Below are 25067 nucleotides of genomic sequence, written 5' to 3' on the forward strand. Positions count from 1 at the left end.
AGTTCTGATTTTCTCCTTAAAAAAAAAGTTTAGGGGCGCCTGGGTGGCGCAGTCGGTTAAGCATCCGACTTCAGCCAGGTCACGATCTCGCGGTCCGGGAGTTCGAGCCCCGCGTCAGGCTCTGGGCTGATGGCTCAGAGCCTGGAGTCTGTTTCCGATTCTGTGTCTCCCTCTCTCTCTGCCCCTCCCCCATTCATGCTCTGTCTCTCTCTGTCCCAAAAATAAATAAACGTTGAAAAAAAAAAAAAGTTTATTACTCCCTCTTCTAACTTAAAAGAGGAGTGTGCTGTGTAAAGAACATATCCAGGTCAACGGGGAAATACAGAACAGGACTCATTAATTCATAAAACCTATTTTCAAATGCAGCAAAAATGCTTTCTGCTGTGAAAAATGAGCACTCTTTCAAGAAAATTTAAAAGCTAAGAACATGCTACTGTGGTTAGAGGTGGCATGTGATTGCGGGAGAAGATTCTCTTCGGAAATGACGTCCCCAGAGAGCCTCTCTCCACCTTGCAGCAGGACTATAGCACTTGAAGCTCAAAGCACATGACAAATGCTGTGCTCTTTTCTCCAACACCCCTTCTCAATAATAAGTGGAAGGAACTCCTCCTCTTCATTTTCTAGAACAAACTTTTTAGAGGAAGGCCATGGCTTACACACAGCTGACTTTTACAAACAAACCTTACATCTTACCTATTACTGTGCACAAGAGCGTTACTCACTCTTGGCTTATTAACAAACTCAACCATTTATTAATAATTCCAACAATTTAATACATAAATGTTTTTTTAAATATTTATTTATATGTTTGAGAGGGAAAGAGCACAAGTGGGGGAAGGGTAGAGAGAGAGGGAGACAGAGAATCCGAAGCAGGCTCCAGGCTCTGAGCTGTCAGCCCGGAGTCTGATGCGGAGCACGAACCCACTAACCGCAAGATCATGACCTGAGCCGAAGTCGGACGCTTAACTGACTGAGCCACCCAGGCTCAATACATAAATATTTTAAAAACATTTATCTATACCCAGATTATTTCCTTTCACCCTGCCATCCACACAACCATTTCTTTCTCGGTTACATCTCTATCCTTGTAGGAATTCCTGAGATGAAATCATTTCCATACTGTTTGCCCTGAGAAACCTCTTGCTCTGTAGGGGGCTACCTCCTTATCTTCCCAAACCCTCCATATGTTTCCTCAAGTTCAACTATTACTTCAGAAGCACATTAACATGTCTTTAATTTTATTTATTTATTTTGAGAGAGAGTGAAAGCAGAGTAGGGGCAGAGAGAGAGGGAAAGAGAGACAATCCCAAGCAGGCTCCACACTGTCATCGCAGAGCCGGATGCAGGGCTCGAACTCACCAACAGATTATGACCTGAGCAGAAATCGAGAGTCGGACGCTGAACTGACTGAACCACCCAGGTGCCCTAAACACTTTTGTACCCATTCACTTATTCATTTGCAAGGCAAACCAACTTATGACCATTTTCCGCATCACCAACAGAAAGATCTCTTTCCAAAAGATGTCATGCCCCATACACAAACCATTTCTATTTTCTATTTTCAAATAATAAATGTCAGACCAAACAACTAAAACAAATGTTTCTGTGGTGAAAACCAAGTTGGTAATATCAATTTAATTACCATCCCGGAACTGAAGTCCAAAGATAATTTTTAACGGTTGCAATTTTTTTCCTGATGGTTCTATTTGGAGCACTATAAAAACATTTCATTTTTTTTATATGAAGTTTATTGTCAAATTGGTTTCCATACAACACCCAGTGCTCATCCCAAAAGGTGCCCTCCTCAATACCCATCACCTACCCTCCTCTCCCTCCCACCCCCCCCCATCAACCCTCAGCTTGTTCTCAGTTTTTAAGAGTCTCCCATGCTTTGGCTCTCTTCCACTCTAACCTCTTTTTTTTTCCTTCCCCTCCCCCATGGGTTTCTGTTAAGTTTCTCAGGATCCACATAAGAGTGAAAACATATGGTATCTGTCTTTCTCTGTATGGCTTATTTCACTTAGCATCACACTCTCCAGTTCCATCCACGTTGCTACAAAGGGCCATATTTCATTCTTTCTCATTGCCACGTAGTACTCCATTGTGTATATAAACCACAATTTCTTTATCCCTTCATCAGTTGATGGACATTTAGGCTCTTTCTATAATTTGGCTATTGTTGAGAGTGCTGCTATAAACATTGGGGTACAAATGCCCCTATGCATCAGTACTCCTTCCTGTATCCCTTGGATAAATTCCTAGCAGTGCTATTGCTGGGTCATAGGGTAGGTCTATTTTTAATTTTTTGAGGAACCTCCACACTGTTTTGTAGAGTGGCTACACCAATTTGCATTCTCACCAACAGTGCAAGAGGGGTTCCCATTTCTCCACATCCTCACCAGCATCTACAGTCTCCTGATTTGTTCATTTTAGCCACTCTGACTGGCATGAGGTGATATCTGAGTGTGGTTTTGATTTGTATTTCCCTGATGAGGAGTGACGTTGAGCATCTTTTCATGTGCCTGTTGGCCATCCGGATGTCTTCTTTAGAGAAGTGTCTATTCATGTTTTCTGCCCATTTCTTCACTGGGTTATTTGTTTTTCGGGTGTGGAGTTTGGTGAGCTCTTTATAGATTTTGGATACTAGCCCTTTGTCTGATATGTCATTTGCAAATATCTTTTCCCATTCTGTTGGTTGCCTTTTCGTTTTGTTGGTTGTTTCCTTTGCTGTGCAGAAGCTTTTTATCTTCATAAGGTCCCAGTAATTCATGTTTGCTTTTAATTCCCTTGCCTTTGGGGATGTGTTGAGTAAGAGATTGCTACAGCTGAGGTCAGAGAGGTCTTTTCCTGCTTTCTTCTCTAGGGTTTTGATGGTTTCCTGTCTCACATTCAGGTCCTTTATCCATTTTGAGTTTATTTTTGTGAATGGTGTGAGAAAGTGGTCTAGTTTCAATCTTCTGCATGTTGCTGTCCAGTTCTCCCAGCACCATTTGTTAAAGAGACTGTCTTTTTTCCATTGGATATTCTTTCCTGCTTTGTCAAAGATTAGTTGTCTATACATTTGTGGGTCTAGTTCTGGGGTTCTATTCTATTCCATTGGTCTATGTGTCTGTTTTTGTGCCATAAAAACATTTTATTTTATAAGTATGTTCATAGTAGGCCAACACGGCATGGGCAAATGAAAATACAGTGTTAGCTTGAAAAGAGAGAACTTTTTATACATCAACATAGCTTGCAAAGCAAAATAAGACTATGAACTACAACATTTCTATTGTGTATATTACCAAATTTGTGGTAAGAAATGTTAGATGGCTTCATTCTATTTTTTTAAAGATGTTATTTTTAAGTCATCTCCACACCCAACGTGGGACTTGAACTTACAAACCGGAGATCAAGAGTCACGTGCTCTTCCAACTGAGCCAGCCAGGTGTCCCTATTATAAACCTGTTTTAACTAAAAGACTAATGCCTACACTTCTTTTTTTTTAAAGATTTTATTTGTTTAAGTTTATTTATTTATTCTGGGGGGGGATTAGAAAGGGGGTTGAGAGAGAGAGAGAGAGAGAGAGAGAGAGAATCCCAAGCAGGCTCCATGCTATCAGCACAGGGCCTGATGTGGGGCTCAATCCCACAAACCATGAGATCACGACTTGAACCAAAATCAAGAGTCAGACGCTTCACTGACTGAGCCACCCAGATACTCCAGGATTTTTTTTTTTTTAAGTAATCTCTATGCCCAACGTGTGGCTCAAACTCACAGTCCCCAGGTCAAGAGTTGCACGCTCCACCTACTGAGCCAGCCAGGCACCCCAAGGTGGCTTGTTTCTGGTTAACTATTCTTGTCCACGTATGTACGAGATGTAAATAAAATACACATGTTAAGGGCCAATTCTGCCCTTTTGAAGATAAAAGCACCAAAAAAAGAAAATGTTGGCAGTCCTCCGTATACCACCGGGGCAGTTTAATTTGTACCATACTTCGCCACATCAGCAGAAATGGGGACCCCTCCCCCGGAGCTATTTGTGACCCTTGATGCAGGCGATACTGGGAGAAGGGAAGTGAGCAAAATCTCACAAAACTGCATAAGGTTCTGGTCGCCAGGCTGATGCAGTATTGTAAATCCATAAAGACCTGTTTCAAAAACAAATTTTCACAACTATAAAGCAGAATAGCTCTTCCAGCCATAAAAGCTTCCTCCTTCACAGTACTGCCATTTGAAATACAAATCCTCCAGGGCCCCTGGCGAAGGGTAGCCCTGTTTAAAGAATGCCTCCAGTATTAACAGCCTTTAAAAAAAAATCGTTAGATGGCCACCAAAGAAGATTCTGAAGAAAATACCTTTTGTTTTAAGAATGTCGTACTTTATTAAAAGCTTCATGGGGGAAAAAAAGAGAGATCCATAACAGGGCACACGTAATAGATAGAAAATGCAGAAATACCCAAGAGAAAGGCCCACACATTGCAACATTCTTGGAAGGAGAGCTTGTCTTCAAGAGATGCTAACCAGGGTGATGCTAGTGTCTCAGATTTATTACCATCGGGGCACTCTGGCAGAAAAACAAGTGCTGGGACTTGCCTCATACCCGAATGAAAGCTCAGCGTTGTTATGTTTACAAACCAGACACGTGCGGTCTGTGCAGAGCAATGCCAAACTTGTGCCAACGTGGCGTCAACACCTATTTGATGTGGTGAAGCAATGTTGGGCACAGCTTGGGCTCGCTGGAATGATGTGCTGAAAACTGGCAGATCATATTCCAAAGAATTTCTTTGGGAAACACTAAAGAGGATGGGTACCAAAATGCTAAGATGGAAAGATCTTACGGCAACATTTCAGGGAGGCCACACTCCATATTTACAGGCAGTATGACCAGGCCATTGGTCCAACCAACGATAAGCATCCCACAAACTCCAGCAGCTGTCAGACTCACAAGACTGGACAGGACTGGAGGAGATCTCATAGCCCATTTCTGGCCTCCTCAAGCAGGATATCAGGACAGTTGGTATCGTGTGGGTTTTTTTGTTGTTAATTTTTAATGTTTATTTATTTTTGAGAGAGAGAGACAGAGTGCAAACAGGGGAGGTACATAGAGAGGGGAAGACACAGAATCCGAAGCAGGATCCAGGCTCTGAGCTGTCAGCACAGAGCCAAACGCGGGGCTTGAACTCCCAAACCGTGAGATCATGACCTGAGCCAAAGTCGGACTCTTAACCAACTGAGACACCCAGGCGCCCCGGTACCGTGTTTTTTAACATTATCTATTATCTCAGGACTGTGGGTGTGTTAGCTGCTTTGTTTTATTTTGTTTTTCATTTCCTTCACTTTCGCCTCCAGCCTCTTTGCATGAAATCTGTAAGAGATAAGACACCACAAGGACAGTCCCCCAGAGCTATCCCAGGAAGGAGCCCTAACAAGATTTCAGAGCTTGGTCTGCAAAGGTTTCACTGGAATCTTGACGCTCATATGACGCTGTTCTTGTGAGGCAACACAGCATCATAGAAAAGACATGGAATATGAAGTTCGACTGGGTTTGAGTTCTGAATCTGCTCAAGTCCTCAAGGGTTGCAGCCACTGAATTCTCTTGTCCAGAACCCACCTTCCTTCTTTATCATGTCACATTGGCAGACCTCTTTGATGACTCTCGTAGCCTGGAGACTACAGGTACAAGAGGAGGCATTTGTTGGTCATTACCTTAAGTTCTCTCAGGAGTGAGCATTGGCTATAAGTCAGTAACAGAGAATCAGTTCGTCAGAAACTAATTTGCTAAAAATCAATTACCAAATAATCCATTTATCTAAACGCCCCATTTGATACATTTTCCAACTTCACTAACTTAGTGAAACTGGTTTCTTTCAACTGTTTGTAGAGTTTACAGATACTTGTATTGAGCAGAATGATTTTCAACAGCTATTGAAACAGGATTTCTTCAAAGCTATAGTTAACTGTGTTTCATTTTCTCTTTGTAACATGTTAGGACATATTCTGTTGGTCAAAAGGAAAGAATTGCAGGGTCGTTTGGTCTCTTTAGGAATATATTTCATGTTAGCAAAATACATGTCATTGTTAATAATCAAACGTCATTGTTTTATAAGGTAATCTTTTGGTTTATGCTGATTTCTTGATCATATTCTTTTATGTAATTTTCTGTCTTGTTCCAAATTCAAATCAAGACTCTGCCACTTAGTCCCTGGGTATCCCTGGCCAAGCTGCCTCATCATCTCTCTGTGCTTTATTTCCCTCAACTGCAAAGTAGAAATAATTATAGCCTCTCTTTCACAGGGCTGTTAGGAGGATTAATCTAGCTTATTAATAATACATATAGGAGCGCCTGGGTGGCTCAGTCGGTTGGGCGACCGACTTTGGCTCAGGTCACGGTCTCACAGTTTGTGAGTTCAAGCCCCGCATCGGGCTCTGTGCTGACAGCTGGGAGCCTGGAGCCTGCTTCGGATTCTGTGTCTCCCTCTCTCTCTGCCCCTCCCCTGCTCACACTCAGTGTCTCTCTGTCTCTCAGTAATATATAAACATTAAAAAAAATTTTTTTAATAATACATATACAGGGCTTAGAACAGCAATTGATATATGTAAGGCTCAAATGAATGTAAACTATTATTATAACTTTATTTTTTTATTATTATAACTTTAAAAAAGACCACATCAAAGCACATCTTTCGACATTTAGGTCACCTTCAGTGGATTTTGAAAATTCCTTACTTTGATACACTCTACACCCCTGCCCCCAAGAAAAGTCCTTTCTTGCTCTCTGGTACTGTGATAGCACCTTGAACAGACCTCTACAAAAATATGTATTTATATCTACATCCCCACTGGCCTGTGTGCAGAGACCGCCGTCTGTTCATCACTGTAAGCCATGGTGCCATTGTGCTTGCCAGCACGGTGCTCAGTCTTCGATGCTTGGTGACCTTCCCACGAACCTTTGCCAAATGAACACGTGAATGGTACAAATGGACCTAGCACATCTTAGGATGGGTTACTAGTGTCTGGGCTCATCCCTTCTGTGTTGGCTCTTACTGCCTTCTGTTCAAAGGGTCGCCTTTTTGTGAACCCTTGCCCTCATTCTGGAATACACTCTTTCGAACAAACAGTTCCCATCTCCACTTAACACTAGCCCCCTTCCCTTGGAGCCGAGAAGCAGTATTACATTACCAGGCATTCTCATTCTCAGAGGTGCCTTCCTGAGATGAGGTGTAAATTAATGCCAGCCTGACCACTCTGGGTCATTAAAGACCAGATGGTAATTTTTGCAAGAGGAGCAACTGATCCTTACTGGCCTGGCCCAAGTCCAACCTGGATAATTGCCTCCTGCCTACACAATATCCCCCCTCTCGTTTCAGACACAGAAATGATTTTCATTTCATCCTCTGAAAGCTAGCCAGGCAGGGCTGTGCTGGCTTCCCCCCCTCTCCACTGCTGTTGAGTGGGCGCATTGTAGCAAAGCAACGTTCCTCTGGGGGATCCGCAAAGTGCACTACGGCGAGAAGGGTGGGCAATAGAAATCTAAGTGGTTTAATAATATATTTGGAAAAATAAGACTTAGTCATCTTAAGTGAAAACACTTCATCTCCATTACATTCTTTTAAGCCACAAGATTGATCAGAGAAGAAAAAAGTCTAATTTAGACATGGATTATCTTTTGCTGGAATTATAGAAGTATAGCTCATCCTCAGCCTAGGCAGACCCTGGAGTGGGTCCACTTTTGACATTAAATCTACCTACGGCAATCAGGGATGGGTTTCTGCTGGAGTGAATTCCATTTCTTACGACTATCCAGGGAAGCCGAACGATACAGCAAGAACCTTGGATGCTTCCTCAGCATGTAACTGCCTACAGAGGAGAAGATCTGACTGGCAGGATGAATGGAACAGATCAGTCTGACCAGGAAACAGCCAGGGCCAAGCACCAAGGTCAAGAGCACCCAGAGTTGACTGATTGGCACAAAGGTAAACAGACCGAGCACTAGGCATAAATGAGCAAGAACTGGTTAGGAACACCGTCCCCAGGTGGCCTGCAGGTCCTGACCCTTTTGCATGAGATTATCCAGAGCATGGTGGATTCACTTGAAGGGGGGAAATGTTCTTAAAGTGGTTTACGGTTATGTATTGGCTTGCCACTCTCAGGAAAACCTGAGGTTCAGAATTCTCTAAGCCTCCCTTTGTGTCCTTGGCCCAAGCTATGGTTTGTATGGAATGGGCTAAAACATATTTTCTCCACCCAGAAAAATGCCATTGGGCCGCAGAGGACCACTGTGTAGCTCACTGCAGGGCCGCGGGGGAGCCCTGACTTGCCCACAAACACATTCTCTTCCCCAGTGGCCTTGGCTCAAACCTGGCGTGGAGAAGCTACGTCTTGAGTCGAGCTAATACTGAGTAATAAAGCTTCCTGGGAACGCAAGACTGCCAAAGTTTAAGTGGTGGGTTTTTACAACCAGGATTATGGTCCATTAAGGGACGAGGATGAAAACACAGCTCGTTTCATTTTGATCTCTTGTCTAGGCTGAACCACCATTCTCTTTCCAATTAAAGTCCCACAAGGAAAATGCTGATGTTTCTCCTCCAGAAACCAGCTTTTTGGCACTTTCCCAAAGAACCCACCATGGTCTGAAGCCACAGGTTCACAGCACTGAGATTCCGTGGCTTTGTTTTCTCCAAGAGGATAAAAGGCCTATAAATGATAGACGTTTTCAACTGTTATTTTTGCACTAGGAAAAAGAATACATAAAATATATTCTCTCAGAATGGGACATGAGAACTGTATGTCATTTGATCACAGGGAAATGGGGGTTCTTCCCATTGATGACATTCCTGCCTTTGCGGTGTGAAGGGGCATATGGACAACCGGCCATCACGGTGAAGGCCCCATGACCATGAACTACAATTCGGCTTCTACCTTAACTTGCCCCATGGCTCGGGGGACGGACCTGAACAACCCAGCCTCTCCATTCTTCTCACACCAGTAAATTCCAAAATTGACTGTCCTGCATGGCAAGGAAGAGGTCCCTCCATTCTAGACATGGGTGTGGTCATTTTGGGGAGCAAGATGCACAGGCACCTTTAAGAACATTCTAGACAAATCCTAACGGGTATGAACACTGACAAGGAGAAAATTAGGAGCTTCTGTTAAACAACTGAGGAAGGCTTGAGTGTGTCCTACCCTTCAGGGTGTGTTGATATAATGAGCTACCCTTTAGATTTTTCCAGTAATAAATAAAAGGAAGCTTCGTATCACGTACTAAAATAAATTTCAATCTAACCGAAGAAATCTCGTATCTACATAAGAAATCTCTCAGGCTATTTGAAATGAAGGAAATTTTAAAAAAAAACAATAAATTATTTTTGTAAGAAATATTGACGAACCGTCTCAGGAAAGACATCTAATAAGTTGTAAAATAAAGTTATCTTCAGGTAAACATGAGAAGGCCCAGCTTTTCCCAAGAAAGTTAAGTAATTTTCTTTTTCCTGAGAATGTTTTATCAAGCAATGAGATTCCCAATAAATTTGAGTTGAAAACAAACTGAACTGGAAGTCCCAATATCACCTAGCTTATGTGTGTCCTATTATGTCAATGCATATCAGAAAACACATTCACCTGTTTCTAAACATAAGAAGAGAAACATCCTGGGGTGCCTGGGTGGCTCAGTCAGTTAAGCTGCCGACCTCGGCTCAGGTCACGATCTCACGGTTCAGGAGTTCGAGCCCTGTGTCGGGCTCTGTGCTGACAGCGCAGGGCCTGGAGCCCGCTTCAGATCCTGTGTCTCCCTCTCTCTCTGTCCCTTCCCCACTCATGATCTGTCTCTCTCTCTGTCTCTCAAAAATAAACTTAAAAAACAAAAAAAAAGAAAAGAAGAAAAACATCCTTCATAGACAACTAGAACCAAATACTTTTAATAATCGTTCTAATTTTAAAATTAAGGACAAATGCAAATCCCTGCAACAAGTATGGCTTGAAACAAATTGTTTTCTGTCTCTCCCCTTCTGTTCCCAAGGCCCACTCCAAAATACACTTGTCCAAAATGATGACCTGGTGTAAATCAGGAGAATAGAGAGTGTGAGATACAATATTTCCATGGGAAAGGTTTTCTTTTTTTCCTCATCCAAGCTTCAGGATTTTGAGAATGAGGGAAAAGGAAAGACATCTGTGGACCGTGGACTTGGGTTATCCCCTGGCTGGTAATTATGTGAGAAAGTTTTCCTGAGTGGGACTTTCTTCCACCCAGTGGTGTCCAAGGAAGGCAGAGGTGGTTCCCTGGATACACTGAACTTGGAAAGTTGATGCTATTGCAATTTGAATGTGGAGTCTGTTTTTATGTAATCGCATATGGACAGATAAATTGCAAATGGCCATCAAAAAAAAAAAAAACACCACACACACACACACACACACACACACACACACACACAATCTTCTTTCAAGCTATCATACTCTAAAGATAACTAAATGCACTGCTGGAATTTTCAGGGTGAATCAATATTGTTAGAAGGATCTTTTACTCTGCTAAGGTTGCCATCACAAAATACCACGGATCAGGTGGCTTAAATAACAAAAAAATTTGTTTCTCACCGCTCTGGAGGCTGGAAGTGTAAGATCAAGGTGCCAGGGGTCAGTGTTTGGTGAAAGCTCTTTCGGTGGGTTACAGGCAACCACCTTCTAGCTGTATCTTCACAGGATGGAGAGAGAGAGAGAGAGAAAGACAGAGGAATCTCTGGTTTCTCTTCTTGTAAGGACACTAATTTTACCAGATAAGGATTCCACTCTCATGACTTCATTTAACCTGAATTATTTCTATAAAGACCCTCTCTCTAAATACAGCCACACTAGGGGCTCAGGACCTCAATATATGAATGGGAAGGGGGGAGGCACAATTCAGTCCATAGCAGAGGGGCGTATTTAAAATATTTAACTATTGGGCACAGGCCCCAACCAATTAGAACAGACACTTGCCAAATCTGATCAGATTGCAGCTGGACTGGTGCACACTGGCAGAACATTCACTCTGCCCCTCAAACCTAGAAGAAACAGAAGAAACAAAAGTCCTCCTCTTCTTGGCCTCCTCGTGGAAAAATCCCCACCGTGCTTGTAAGAGATGGCTTCTGTTACATAGTGCATTGCCCCAAAATGTAAAACTAGGTCTTATCCATTCACGTGAAAGTAAACGTGCTGCTTTATCAGTAGAAACATTCTAATGCATCAACCTGTTAATAGGGTTTATCTGGGAGGAAGGGAATTGTAGGAAACTTTGACTTTATAGACTGCATGGTTTTACCATGTGCACATATTATTTTGTATTCAAGAAACATAAACAAATATTTCGACCTATTTTACATTTGTAAATATGCCCACACTTTAGTCCTTAAAATTCTAAAGGAATGAGCTATGTAGCTACAGAGTTTTGAGAGTGGATCTGTTCTAAACATAAGAACAACCTTTCATTCGTGGGGATCATTTATTCCTTGCTCCTGGGTTGTTGGTAACAATACGAATGACAAATTTCAGAATGAGAGACTGAAGTGTTTAAGAAGACAATTCTGATGATATTCAAGAGTGGCTGTCAGGAGGGTCTCCTCACTCTTTAAGCATGGTTACAGTCTCTCGTCCCTAAGAAATGAAATCACTCTTTCTCTTTCTCAGCATTTGAAGAAAGGAAGACTTCTTGTCCCTAGAGGAGATGTTATATCAACAAGGTAGACAACCCAGATCTTGTTGCCATATGGACTTCTTGTTTGATATTTGTGCTCATTTCACAACCCTCAAACTGCAAGGCAGTTAGCATCCCATCCACCAAATGCTAGAATCACCTGCTGGGCATTGGGACATTTCCAAATTCTCTCCGAGGGGTAGTCCAGCGGACAACCACTGCGTTTAACTAAGCTGGACTACTCTTAGCCTCTAAAACACTCCACACAATACTATGCCTCTGGGTCACTGCACCTTCTGTTCCTTATAACTGAAATGTTCATCTGACCTTTCTTCCTCACCTGATGCATCTTCCCTAACTCCGAAAAGGCTTCATGCATCTTCCCCCTGCCACAGATCCCATGCTGCATTTTGAATATTGCCTAGAGTAGCCAATGGGTTCATGTACAAACTGAAACCTGTCTAATGGGGGCTTTGAACTGTGTGGAATCTGGAAGCAAGTGAATTCAACACTTTTAGCAGCTCAACTTTACTATTGAAAATTCATACTTATTCCTTCCTTCAGCTCCACCATCTTAAGCATTTTAGCTTTTCTTGCTAATTGCCTCATGGTTGCAAGATGGCTGCTTGAGCTCTAGCATCATATTTTCACAGAACTATTGCAATTAACAAAGAAGAGGATAATCAGAAGGCTTTATCCCCAATGTATTTTGTATTTTTTATCTGAGAAGTAAATCTGTCCCCACAGACATCCTCCACATCTCATTATAATCTATTATAGTTTATAATAGATTAAGTTACTGTTGCTTAAAAAATAAAATTGCTCCTTAGCGTAGAGATACCACTTATTTAATATCTTTGGAATTAAGATCACCTTGTGAAGGGGGCAAGGGTGGAAACCAAAAGGCTTTGAATCCATCAAATGCCCTGTCATTCACAGTATGGTATTGGCACAAAAACAAATGCATAGGCCAATGGAATAGAATAGAGATGCCAGAATTGGACCCACAAATGTATGGCCAACTAATCTTTGACAAAGCAGGAAAGTGTATCCAATAGAAAAAAGACAGTCTCTTTAGCAAACGGTGCTGGGAGAACTGGACAGCAACATGCAAAAGAATGAAAATGGGCCACTTTCTTACACCATACACAAAAATAAACTCAAAATGGTTGAAAGACCTAAATGTGAGACAAGAAACCATCAGAACCCTAGAGGAGAAAACAGGCAACAATCTCTCTGACCTCAGCCACAGAGGCTTCTTACTCCACATGTCTCTGAAGACAAGGGAAATAAAAGCAAAAATGAACTATTGGGACCTCATCAAGATAAAAAGTTTCTGCACAGCAAATGAATCAATCAACAAAACTAAAAGGCAACCGACAGAATGGGAAAAGATATTTGCAAATGACATATCGGATAAAGGATTAGTATCTAAAATCTATAAAGAATTTACCAAACTCGACACCCGAAAAACAAATAATCCAGTGAAAAAATGGGCAGAAGACATGAATAGACACTTCTCTAAAGACGACATCCAGACAGCCAACAGACACATGAAATGATGCTCAACGTCACTCCTCATCAGGGAAATACAAATGAAAACCACATTGAGATTCTACCTTACACCTGTCAGAATGGCTAACATTAAAAACTCAGGAAAAATCAGATGTTGACAAAGACGTGGAGAAACAGGAACCCTCTTGCACTGTTGGTGGGAATGCAAACTGGTGCAGCCCCTCTGGAAAACAGTGTGGAGGTTCCTCAAAAAATTAAAAATAGACCTACCCTACGACCCAGCAATAGCACTACTAGGAATTTACCCCAGGGATACAGGAGTGCTGATGCATAGGGGCACTTGTACCCCAATGTTTATAGCAGTACTTTCAACAATAGCCAAATTATGGAAACAGCCTAAATGTCCATCAACTGACGAAGGGATAAAGAAGATGTGGTTTATATATACCATGGAATACTACCTGGCAGTGAGAAAGAATGAAATCCTGCCATTTGCAGCAGTGTGGATGGAACTGGAGGGTATTATGCTAGGTGAAATAAGTCAGTCAGAGAAAGACAGATATCCTATGTTTTCACTCATATGTGGAACTTGAGAAACTTAACAGAAGACATGGGGGAGGGGAAGGGGAAAAATGGTTACAAACAGAGAGGGAGGGAGGCAAACCAGAAGAGACTCTTAAATACAGACAACAAACTGAGGGCTGGGGTGGGGGTGGGGGACTGGGGGATAGGGGAAAATGGGTGATGGGCATTGAGTAGGGCACCTGTTGGGATGAGCACTGGGTGTTATATGTAATTGACGAATCACAGGAATCTACCCCCAAAACCAAGAGCACACTGTATACAATGTATGTTAGCTAACTTGACAATAAATTATATTTAAAAAAAAAACTCCCTGTCATTCAAAATTCTGCCCTTACTTACCCCTTAGGGATGCAGGACCACTCCATAATTACATGACGATAATAAAATAACTGTTTCTATTTTACATGCCACTTTGCAAAGTCATTTAATCTTAACATCTACTCTGGAAATAAATAACATTATCCTTAATTTACAAGGGAGAACAGAGGTTGAAAAAGGGTAAGTCCCTTGCTTGAGTCCGCAAGTAGCTCAAGTGAGGCTGCACCTCAGGTCTACCTAACTGCACCTGCTCCCATCATGCCCTGCTCTCGTTCCCCCCCAGCGCCCCCTCTGAGCTAGAAATAGCTAAAATTTTGGGTAAGACTCCATGAAATCCCCTAACCTTACCACTCTCAAAGAAATGGATAAGGTTTCCCCTTCTCCAAGCAGTTACAGGATCAGTGCATCATCTGGACTGCAAGAAGGAGCCAGGAAATAGTCTGTCTAGCCCTGCTCTAAAGTGGACTGACGGACGCGTTGTGAGAGAACATTTCGGGATTTCATTGGGCCAAGGGGCCCCACTTCTTTTAAAAGTAGAAAGATGATAAGTATTTGGTTATTATCATGAAATCCAGCGAGTATTAAATAAAAGTGTTCATTAAGGTTCCCAAAGGGGTTGGCTTCTAAACAAAACACAAAATCAGACATAAATGTCTACAGAAAATTTAGCCACTTCACTGACTAGTTAATGAAATAATACAACACTAGACTCATATGTTGTTCCAAGTAAAGATAACCGATGCAGGCCCTTTTTAAACTCATGCCCTATTATTAAGAGCACTAATAGAAATGTTCCCTAAATGTTTATAAGGTGTTTGCTCAGTTTCTATACCGAAAATCAGTGTACTGATTTCTATACTGAAAATCATCTCGGCACTGAAAATATTTCATGCCCAACAGTGATACAAAACCACTATTTCTTCAGTTTATAGCCTCTCTTAATCTCTTTGTGGAAATCTCCAGACCTCAACTACATTCCTTGAAATTTTACAGGGCACAAGAGGAACAGAAATCAGCTCAAAATGAATATGTGTATTCAGAAATGCACTGAGATTTTTCCAACTTTTCAGGTTCCTCATACAAATTAATCTTCTTAAGGGCCCTGGTGGTCTCTGAATCACTGCTTCACTCCCCCACCATGCAGCTCCCCCATTGTATCCTCTTGATAGGAATAACTGCCAGATCATTAGGGAAGAAAAAGTTTATTGAGTCAAATCTGGGAAGGCCCGCACAAGGTCAGGAACAGGTACCACCAGTTTTATATAATTTTCGCATCTGCACCAATTTGATTTAAGGCTATAAGTGGAATTTATTGGTAAGCATCGTGTTGTAAAAAGTGGTTTATACCATATTGTCTCATATTTATTATGATTCAGTCAAAAGTGAATTGTATACATGCCATCTGCAATGAGCTGATACAATGGAGGGGGAAAATGGCTCTTGAAAAGCACATTCGTTCTCCTTTCCATTGTCTTTAATAGTTTACTTAGGTGGAAGAAGAATTGCTTTCATGTTAAAATTGTATCTTTTCCTGTGGCATGGGTTACTAATGAAAATCATTAGAATAAAAGAAGAAGAAGAAGAAGAAGAAGAAAGTAAAAGAAAAGAGAAGTTGAACATGATGTATTAGGATAGTGGTAATAGAGAAGAACAGAATTGTTTGAGCAAAATGTGTAAAATAAAAAAATTGTTTAGGCTCTCCAAGAAAAAAAAAATGTGTAGAAATGCCGGATAAAACTTTCTAGAATTTCGAATTCCGAACAACAACTACAACAAGTTACTCACTTAGCATTCCTTATTTAGATTGTCTATCAGGAGCTGGTGACATTTCAAAAACTACCCGAGTGGCTTGTCCCCATGCCACGGGAGTGCTCCGGGAGGGAAGAAAGTGGGCATCTAACCACACTCTTCGGCAGGATGACAAGGAAAAGGCCACTGAAATCTTCTCTGGGTTCCTTTTTAGAAGGCAAATCAGACATTATCATTTTCTTCTACACCAGCTTTGCCATTTTCCCTCAGAAATGTAAAAGTTCCTCTTTGATACATCTGAGTCACTGATTCTCCAATCCCAAGGCTCAATAACACACCCCCTAAGTTGATGGGAGCGTCACAACCCCCCCTCAGACTACAACCAGGTTCCCAGATTCTCTCTAACTTATTCCTCCATTAATATGTTCTTCTTTGTGGCTGTAATTTTTCTAAAGGATTTTTTTTAATTTTAATTTTTTTTTTTTTTTTTAGTTTACCTATTTTGAGAAAGAGAAAGAGAGCGTGCCTGTGTGTGCGTGAACAGGGGAAGGGCAGACAGAGGGAGAGAGAGAGAATCCCAAGCAGGCTCCATGCTGTTAGCACAGACCCCAACACAGGGCTCTACCTCACAAACCGTGAGACCATGACCTGAGCCAAAATCAAGAGTCAGATGCTCGATCGACAGAGCCACCCAGGCATCCCAGAAAATTTACTTCTTAATTGATTGATGCTGTGAAAGAGTTGAAGACTCAGGACCAGATGCGCCCCTAGTAGCCGCCTCAGCGTTGAGACAGTGAGTTTAGTTTGGCCATTTCTCCACTCCATTTTTTTACAGAGGTCCCTCGAAGGTCATAGGCACACTGGCTGCTTTTAGTTAGGTTTTGGGTTGTTTTTCTCTGCCGCTTACCATTCACCAGGTGGTTCAATATCCTAAATGGTCTTTTTAAACAACGTATGGGGATGAAATGATATGATGTCTGAGATTTACCTCAAAATATTTCAGGGCATGGGGGAAATCAGGGAGCTATAAATGAAACAAGATCGGCCATAAGTTGGTAATTTGGGAAACTGGGTGCTGGATGCAAAGGTGATTTATTACACTTTTCTCTCTACTTTCGTATATACTTAAAAGTTCCCACAATAAAAGGCATTTAAATGCTATTGTTAGGAAGCGGTCGTGTTGTTTTGGGTTTTGTTTTGTTGTAGTTTCGTTTTGGAGAACTGACATGTAGCTCTCTAGAGGACGGCCAGACTAATGGTCTGGTCCATTCTGAATGGCTGTGGCAGGGTGGCCCTTTGCAAACAGAGTAAGGGCACAGACACTTCATTTTATTATAAACAGATGCTGCTACTGATCTATGAGCCAAAGGCAACATGAAGTCCCATGAAACCCATGCTGTGGGATTCCCTTTGAGGCAGAATTCAATCTATTGCTCACAGAAGGCCACTTGGAGACAGCCCCCGGCAGCTCCACCCCACCCACACCTGCAAGTGACTCACAGGGGATTAACTGGTTGAGGAGGAGAGGCTGGGGACCCATGGAGAGGAGGGGAGAGGGGGAGGGAGGGGATGGGGCATGAAGGACGCCTAACTTCTAAGGGAACTCTTCTTTTCAGCTCAACAATGGAAAGCTAGGGACATCTGGGTGGCTCAGTCAGTTGAACATCCGAGTGCAGCTCAGGTCACGATCTCATGGTTCGTGGGTTCGAGTCCCCGCGTCAGGCTCTGTGCTGGCTGCTCAGAGCCTGGAGGCTGCTTCCGATTCCATGTCTCCCTCTCTCTCTGCCCCTCCCCCGCTCACACTCTGTCTCTCTGTCTCTCTCAAAAATAAATAAACATTATAAAAATTTTTAGGGACACCTGGGTGGCTCAGTCGGCTAAGCATCCGACTTCGGCTCAGGTCATGATCTCACGGTCCGTGAATTCAAGCCCCGTGTCGGGCTCTGTGCTGACAGCTCAGAGCCTGGATCCCATTTCAGATTCTGTGTCTCCCTCTCTCTCTGCCCCTCCCCCGCTCACACTCTGTCTCTCTGTCTCTCTCAAAAATAAGTAAACATTATAATAATTTTTAATAAAAACAAAACAGAAAAGAAAAAACAAATAGGTGCAGAAGAGTAAAGTGAACACTCACCATACTGTCTTAACGATCACAGACGGGAACTGAAGAGATCATTGGGCACCCAGGCCCCTTCTCTGGCTTCATGAAGCACCATATGCTTCTTCCTCCTCTGGGCACCAAATACAATGACCAACTATAGATGCAGTCCCTGCTGGCAAGCCAAGGAAAGCATTCCCATGGCATAGGTCTTCCAATTCCTTTCTCCACCACAATCAAAGTCAGCACACAAGAGGTCTAGTGATAGTCAAAAGTGGAGATAAACTAGACTTTTTAAATGCCCGACTGAAGGCGAAACTAAAGGGTGACAATCCTGGTGAACCAAGCAAGTCCTATGGGGATGGGGAGGGGCATCACAAATGTTCCTTGCCATCTCCTGGGAGAGGAGAAAGATAACCGGCGCTTTCTGAGTGCCTCTTACATCCAGACAATTCACTGCATATCTTATGATTGCAAATAGCATTAAATAAGGAAACTGAGGCACAGACTGGACTCGCACCAGTCTTACTTCTGCGAGGCCCTATATGGTGGGGTCACTGGCTGCCTGGCAAGCCCACCCCCACTGCTCTTTGCCTCGTGCCAGCTACACTGTACCTTCAGCTGCTCCTCTAGCCGAGCAAGCACCTTCCTCAGGACATTTGCACATGGGCCTAGAATATAAATCCCTAGAAATTCATCAGCTCACTCTCTTGCTTCATTCAGATCCCTGCTAAGCATCACCTCCTTGAAAAACTCTTCTGACTTCTGTGTCTGTGGTCGTACCTCACTCTACATTCCTTACTTGCTTTATTTTCCTTTAAAAGCCGTGTGTCTCTCCCTGAATCATATGATACCTACATATTTGATCATTTGATTTCTGCCTCCCCCCACAACAAGAAAACCATGAAGAGAGAAACATTCTCTAGTTTGTCCTGCCAAAATGTGTCCTGAATGCCCTCAATGCTGCCTGGCGCATCGCGAGCACTGGCGCATCGCGAGCACCTGTTGAAGAAATTCCGATAAGCAGCATATTCCAAACACAAATCCTCCTGATTAGAGAAGCCCTCCTAGCTTCCACCTTCACGGGAACCATCCATGTGGCTTATTCCCAGGGCCTGCTGCTTGAGAAAGCTAGCCCTCCCCGCTCTCCCAGGTCTGCGGCATATACACACGTGGCCGCTGTCTGGAACCACAGGCTGGTGCCTCCGCGGGAAGCTGAGAGAGATCACCGGACCCTGCACAGCACCGCTGTCGCTCTGCTCCAATTACCTGTGACTGTGTGCAAAGCCCAAGAGTTCCCTCTGGGGGGCGCTATCTCCTCTCTGCCTTGCTCTGTGGCCCGGTTTCTCTCTGAACCCATCACGAACAACGTTGGGGTAGCAAACACACAAGGAAAACGCCAGGAACATTTCAGACACAGAGCAGGCAAGCGCAGCCACGACCGCATGGAATGTCACGGGCAGGGCCAAGAAAATGAAGACCTGCACAGCCTCCATAACCCGGAAAATTCCAGAAACCAGGTCAGGCCAAAGGCGGCTTTTCAGTGAACGTTAAATCAAATCCTCTATTAAGTGTTGTAAGGTCCTTGGGAGCAAGAGCGCACCCACTATCTTCCACCTGGGGATTTGTCCACATATCACTTCATGTTTTTATTTAAAAGCACAAAAGGAGGGGCGCCTGGGTGGCTCAGTCAGTTGAGCGTCCGGCTTCGGCTCAGGTCATGATCTCATGGTTTGTGAGTTCGAGCCCCGCGTCGGGCTCTGTGCTGACAGCTCAGAGCCTGGAGCCTGTTTCAGATTCTGTGTCTCCTTCTCTCTCTGTTCCTCCCCTGCTCATGCCCTGTCTCTCTCTCAAAAATAAGTAAACATTAAAAAAAATTTTTTTTAATAAAATAAAAGCGCGAAAGGAGATGTTTGAAAAGATAAAATAACACAGACCCCAAAAGAGGCTCCAACTGCAACGTAGCAGCTTGTCTTTGTGATTTTGGTGAGACTGAGGACCTTAAAAGCGTGAGTTTAAGGAACTCAAGGTGAGAATACTCAGATGCGAGAAACCTCCTTCTGCAGGTCAGGTTGCACCTGAAATCATGGTGGGCGGACAAAGGGCTCCTTCCTGCCGCGGGGCTCCGTGCACCGTGGGCTGTGCTCTCCGTGGGCCCTGACAAACGGCACATGCAGTGCTCCTGCACCCGCCCGTGCTTCCTGCCAGCGGCCGCTGCCACCTGAAGGAAGGAACAGGTGCTCTGCGACCCTCATTTCCATCAGAACCAGCTCTTTCCTGCACCCTCCATCTGTGACTCCTCACGACGGTGAGAACGCGGGAGGAAACAGGAAGACGTGTCAGGATGCACTGTGGGGTTGTGAACAGGCCCGGGAAACATTCTCACCAGCAAGGGTGTCTGGGGCTTCCACTATGCCATCCTTCAAATTAGTGGTTTCTGGAAGGCTCTAACAGCAACAGTCAGCCTTTATGTACATAAAGACGAAATGCCTACATGAAGGGGTAAACAAAATGTGGCATACCCCATACCCTGGAATATTACTCAGACTTAAAAAGGAATGAAGGGGCGCCTGGGTGGCTCAGTAGGTCAAGCCTCTGAATCTTGATTTTGGCTCACGTCATGATCTCACAGTGTGTGAGTTCAAGCCCCGTACTGGGCTCCACGCTGCCAGTGTGGACCCTGCTTAGGATTCTCTCTCTCTCCCTCCCTCTCTCTCTCTCTCCCTGCCCCTCCTCCCCTCACTTTCTCTCTCAAAACAAATAAATAAACTTAGAAGAAGAAAAAAAGGAATGAAGCTCTGACACATGCTACAACATGGATGTACCTTGTTGTACATTTATTTTGGAGAGAGAGAGATTTATTTTTGAGAGAGAGAGAAAGAGTGGGGAAGGGCAGAGAGAGAGGGAGAGAGAGAAGTCCAAGCAGGCTCTGAACTGTCACTGAAGAGCCTGATGTGGGGTCAATCCCACGAACATGAGATCATGACCTGAGCCAAAACCAAGAGTTGGACACTTAACTGACCAAGCAACCCAGTCACCCCTGAATTGTGTACTTTATTTTTTATATAATTTTTTTATATTTTTAATATTTATTTATTTTATGAAGAGAGAGAGAGAGCGCAAGCAAGGGAGGAGCAGAGACAGAGGGCAACAGAAGATCCAAAAAGGGCTCTGTGCTGACAGCAAAGAGCCTGAAATGGGGCTCCAACTCACAAATTGTGAGATCATGACCTGAGCCAAAGTCAGAGACGCTCAACCCTCTGAGCTACTCAGGTGCCCCTGAATCGTGTCCTTTAAATGGGCGAATTGGGGGGCGCCTGGGTGGCGCAGTCGGTTAAGCGTCCGACTTCAGCCAGGTCACGATCTCGCGGTCCGTGAGTTCGAGCCCCGCGTCAGGCTCTGGGCTGATGGCTCGGAGCCTGGAGCCTGTTTCCGATTCTGTGTCTCCCTCTCTCTCTCTGCCCCTCCCCCGTTCATGCTCTGTCTCTCTCTGTCCCAAAAATAAATAAAAACGTTGAAAAAAAAATTTAAAAAAAAAAATAATAAATAAATAAATGGGCGAATTGGGGTACCTGGGTGGCTCCATTGGTTAAGCATCCGACTTCGGCTCAGGTCATGATCTCACAGTTCGTTAGTTCAAGCCCTGCGATGGGCTCTGCGCTGACAGCTCAGAGCCTAGAGCCTGCTTCCGATTCTGTGTCCCCCTCTCTCTCTGCCTCTTCCCCCACTAGCACTCTGACTCTCTCCCTCTCTCTCTCAAAAATAAACAAAAATTTTAAAAACTTTATAAATGGGTCAGTTGTGTGGCATTGAAACCATATCTCAACAAAACGATTTTTTTTTAATGAAAATGAAAACGATGAACTGCCCAGTGCACACATACCATAAATTGTCCCACTTCAAACACATCTTTTAGTATTGTTTGCTGATTATGCGTTGGTCACAAAATCAACTTAGTATATTGTACTGAGCAGTTTTAAATAATAAAATAAAAACCAAATGGAATTAGCGTAAAATATCAGGGTACGGTGCACAAAGTAAAAGCCGGCTTCATCTCATAAAGCTTTAATTTTCATTTGGTGAGCATGCACTGGGTCACAATGTGCTATTTCAAAAACTTGTGACATGTTTTATGAAGAGTCCTCACGTGACCTACTTCCTCCGCGCGTCCCATCAAAGGGACTCTGTTGCACAACCCTAGACAGTTCGAGATTTGCCTCTTGACTCATCAATATCCACAGTCAAAGCTATCATCCAGTATTCCTTGTGTCGCCTCCAGAAGTATGACGCTTGGCGTGTGCGTCTGTGAAACAGCAATCCAGATTTTGCCATCAATATTAATGACAGAAATGTTTTATTCTCCCGAACAGTCATTCTGTCCGTCTCTCTTCCAGGATGCTGGGGCGTCTGCCGACCTCGGTATGAAATTCAGGCTTGCTGATCACGTGGGGTTCCATGCCACAGAACTGAGAAAGCCATATCCTCTCCTAGGAAGTCCCTGGTTTCTATTCATCCTTTCATTTACTGAGTTAATAAATGTCTTTGGACGGCTGGCTATGTGCCAGGCGTACGGGACATACAGTCGTGACCAGGGTAGGCATGGTCATCACCCTCCGAGAGCCCACAGCCTTATTGGATGTCAGAGTCTAGCTGTCAGAAGACAGATACGGTCTCGGGTTCTTTTTAGAACTGACCATCAATTGCTGCATGGCCTTTGGCAAGCTTTTCCACTCTGCCACTCTGAGGTTTGTTTGCTCAGAGGCTGCATTTTTCTGGCCCACTGAGAATCATAGGATTTTAAAGCTGGAAAATTCCTTAAAGAACAACTCCCCCATTTCACATGAGGACTGAGGGCCCAAGAGGTGACGTCCTTGCCTACTGACACATGACCAGCCAGAAGCATGTCTTCCAGCACCTCCAGCCCATCCCCACTGCCAACCCATAGTGAAGCTGAATGTGGCCTATTCTTTGTGAAGGGCTAAGAGGCTTTCAAAGGAAGCACCTTACATCCCGGACTTCTCAGAGAGACGGTAGTGCGAAATGTTCCAGCCGCAGCTAACACGAGAAGAGCCAAAGTTGTATCTGGATCTTACCAGAATGTTTTCAGCAACGCACAGGCCTGGGAATGATAACAGCAGGGGCCCCTGTTACAGGAACATTCCCCTCAAGTCTCCTAATAAATCCCCTTTCTCCTTTTGAAGTTTAAGTGCTCCCTCACTGAGTGGCTTTCTGATATCCAGGACCCCCTCTGGAAACAATGGCCATGTTCCCCAGACCTGGGCAATCAGCTTGTTTGGTAGGTTGGTTGGTTGGTTCATTGGATGGCTGGGTGGATGGGCGGGTGATTTTTCCCTCCCTCCAGCCTCTTAAAAATCCAGCCAGCATGCTAGGAGCTCTTGGTTTAGCTTTCCCCAAATCCCAGCAGTTTCCCTAGAAGTCTGTCCCATTAAACATGAAATCCACAGAACACACACCAAGCTACTTTTTCTCTCCCCTAATAAATCAGGCAAATTACCTCCTTTGTTTTTAAGACCATTTCAAGTTCACTTTTAACATTCTTAGTTAAGGTATTATTTATGTTACACTTTAATTGAGATTTAATCCACTTTTCAGCACACAATCATACCACAATATCCCTGAATTTTTTGCTCCTATTACTAAAGTTGAGAAGAAAGGTAGTTTTCCTCAGACGCAACAGTGATCATTTCCAGATTGTGTATGGCTCTCTGGCCCTTTAACCCACCTAAGTTTATAAGGTCCACCAAAATAAATAATAGTTTGGTCTGCAAAGGATTGAACTGTGTGAATATATGCAGAGAGAGATCTATGTTTATCTCCACTTTCTAGAAACGTAAGAGTCTTCAGCAAGTATGTTTACACACAGCAGAAACCATGTGAATCTCCTGGTAAATGTTTGCCTTCACACTGCTGGGGCATATTGTACACCAGATGGTTTGGTCAAAACAAAATTATAGATGTGTGCACGCACACACACACACACACATTTGAGTAACGGGGCTCCCCATTTTTTTGAAATTTTTTTTCTCTTCTCATGCATGAGAAAGAATGTAGAACTACTTGGGATAATGACCAATATGTTCTGTGTTTACTGCTGCTTTCCCTCACTAGAGCTTAACTCATAAAATTTTACTCCAAATTAAACAAACTTGGGCTCTCCTTACAGCCAGTCAAAAGCTACCACTTACACCGAAGGAAATTTTGACTCCCATCTCTGAGAGGTTAAATGGCCACCACTATGGAAAGATAATAGGGTCTCTTTTTTCTCCCCGTGTTCTGCTAATCCTTGGAGGTGCCAGAATTCTCATCTATACTCTGGTGCCCACAGCACTTCAACTGGATTAGAATGGAAGCTACAAGAATCACAGATAGACTATCTTTTAAAGCGTTGACATTTCGCCTGCTGTTTTAAAAAATGATCTGATTGCTTCAATAACAGTTATTTAGAGAATTAAGAGAGTCAAGAATTTTCCCAACGCGTAGGCAAGAAACCATTGTCTTTGACAATGGCAGACAACTTCCAGAGGATAGCATGTTTAGAATAGGTTTAGGAACTCTCTCACCATCCCATCTTTTCAGCCATGATTTCTGTGGGGATAATTAGGGGTTGTCTTTGAAGAACCCAAAGGAGAGAATGTGTATACAACCATGTAGTTCTGTGCCTAGAGCACAGAAAATTCTCAATGGATATGAATTCCATCGGCATCCCAGTCTTGAGACTGTAATCCAATGATGCATGCAAAAGACCTTGAGAAAAAAAACAAAAATCTCAAGGTCATGTCATTCCGGCCCTGACCTCAACAGTCTATTTGTCTTCCTCTCCACAGCGCTTGGGTTTCACAGCCTCCAGCCCCCGAGACAACATTTTTACCTGGAAGAAGCTTAGAGAGGGTTTTAATTTTAGAGGGGCATTTATAAAGACCATTTGATGCAAGCCCCCTGCTTCCTACTCCCCAAGGTCTGCTTATTTTCAAACATGCCCGCCTGGAGCCATGGGTGTGTTTTTGTGTGGTCCAGTTCCCGTTTTATGGATTGTTCCTGGACTCTGGAATCCCTGGAATACTTCAATTACGAAAATTACCATGTGCTGGGTCCTTTCGGGTTGACAAGACTGCTTTCCTTTCTCTCTAAGCCGGGCTG

The sequence above is a fragment of the Lynx canadensis genome, chromosome A2 (assembly GCF_007474595.2).
Source record: "Lynx canadensis isolate LIC74 chromosome A2, mLynCan4.pri.v2, whole genome shotgun sequence".
NCBI lineage: Eukaryota > Metazoa > Chordata > Mammalia > Carnivora > Felidae > Lynx > Lynx canadensis.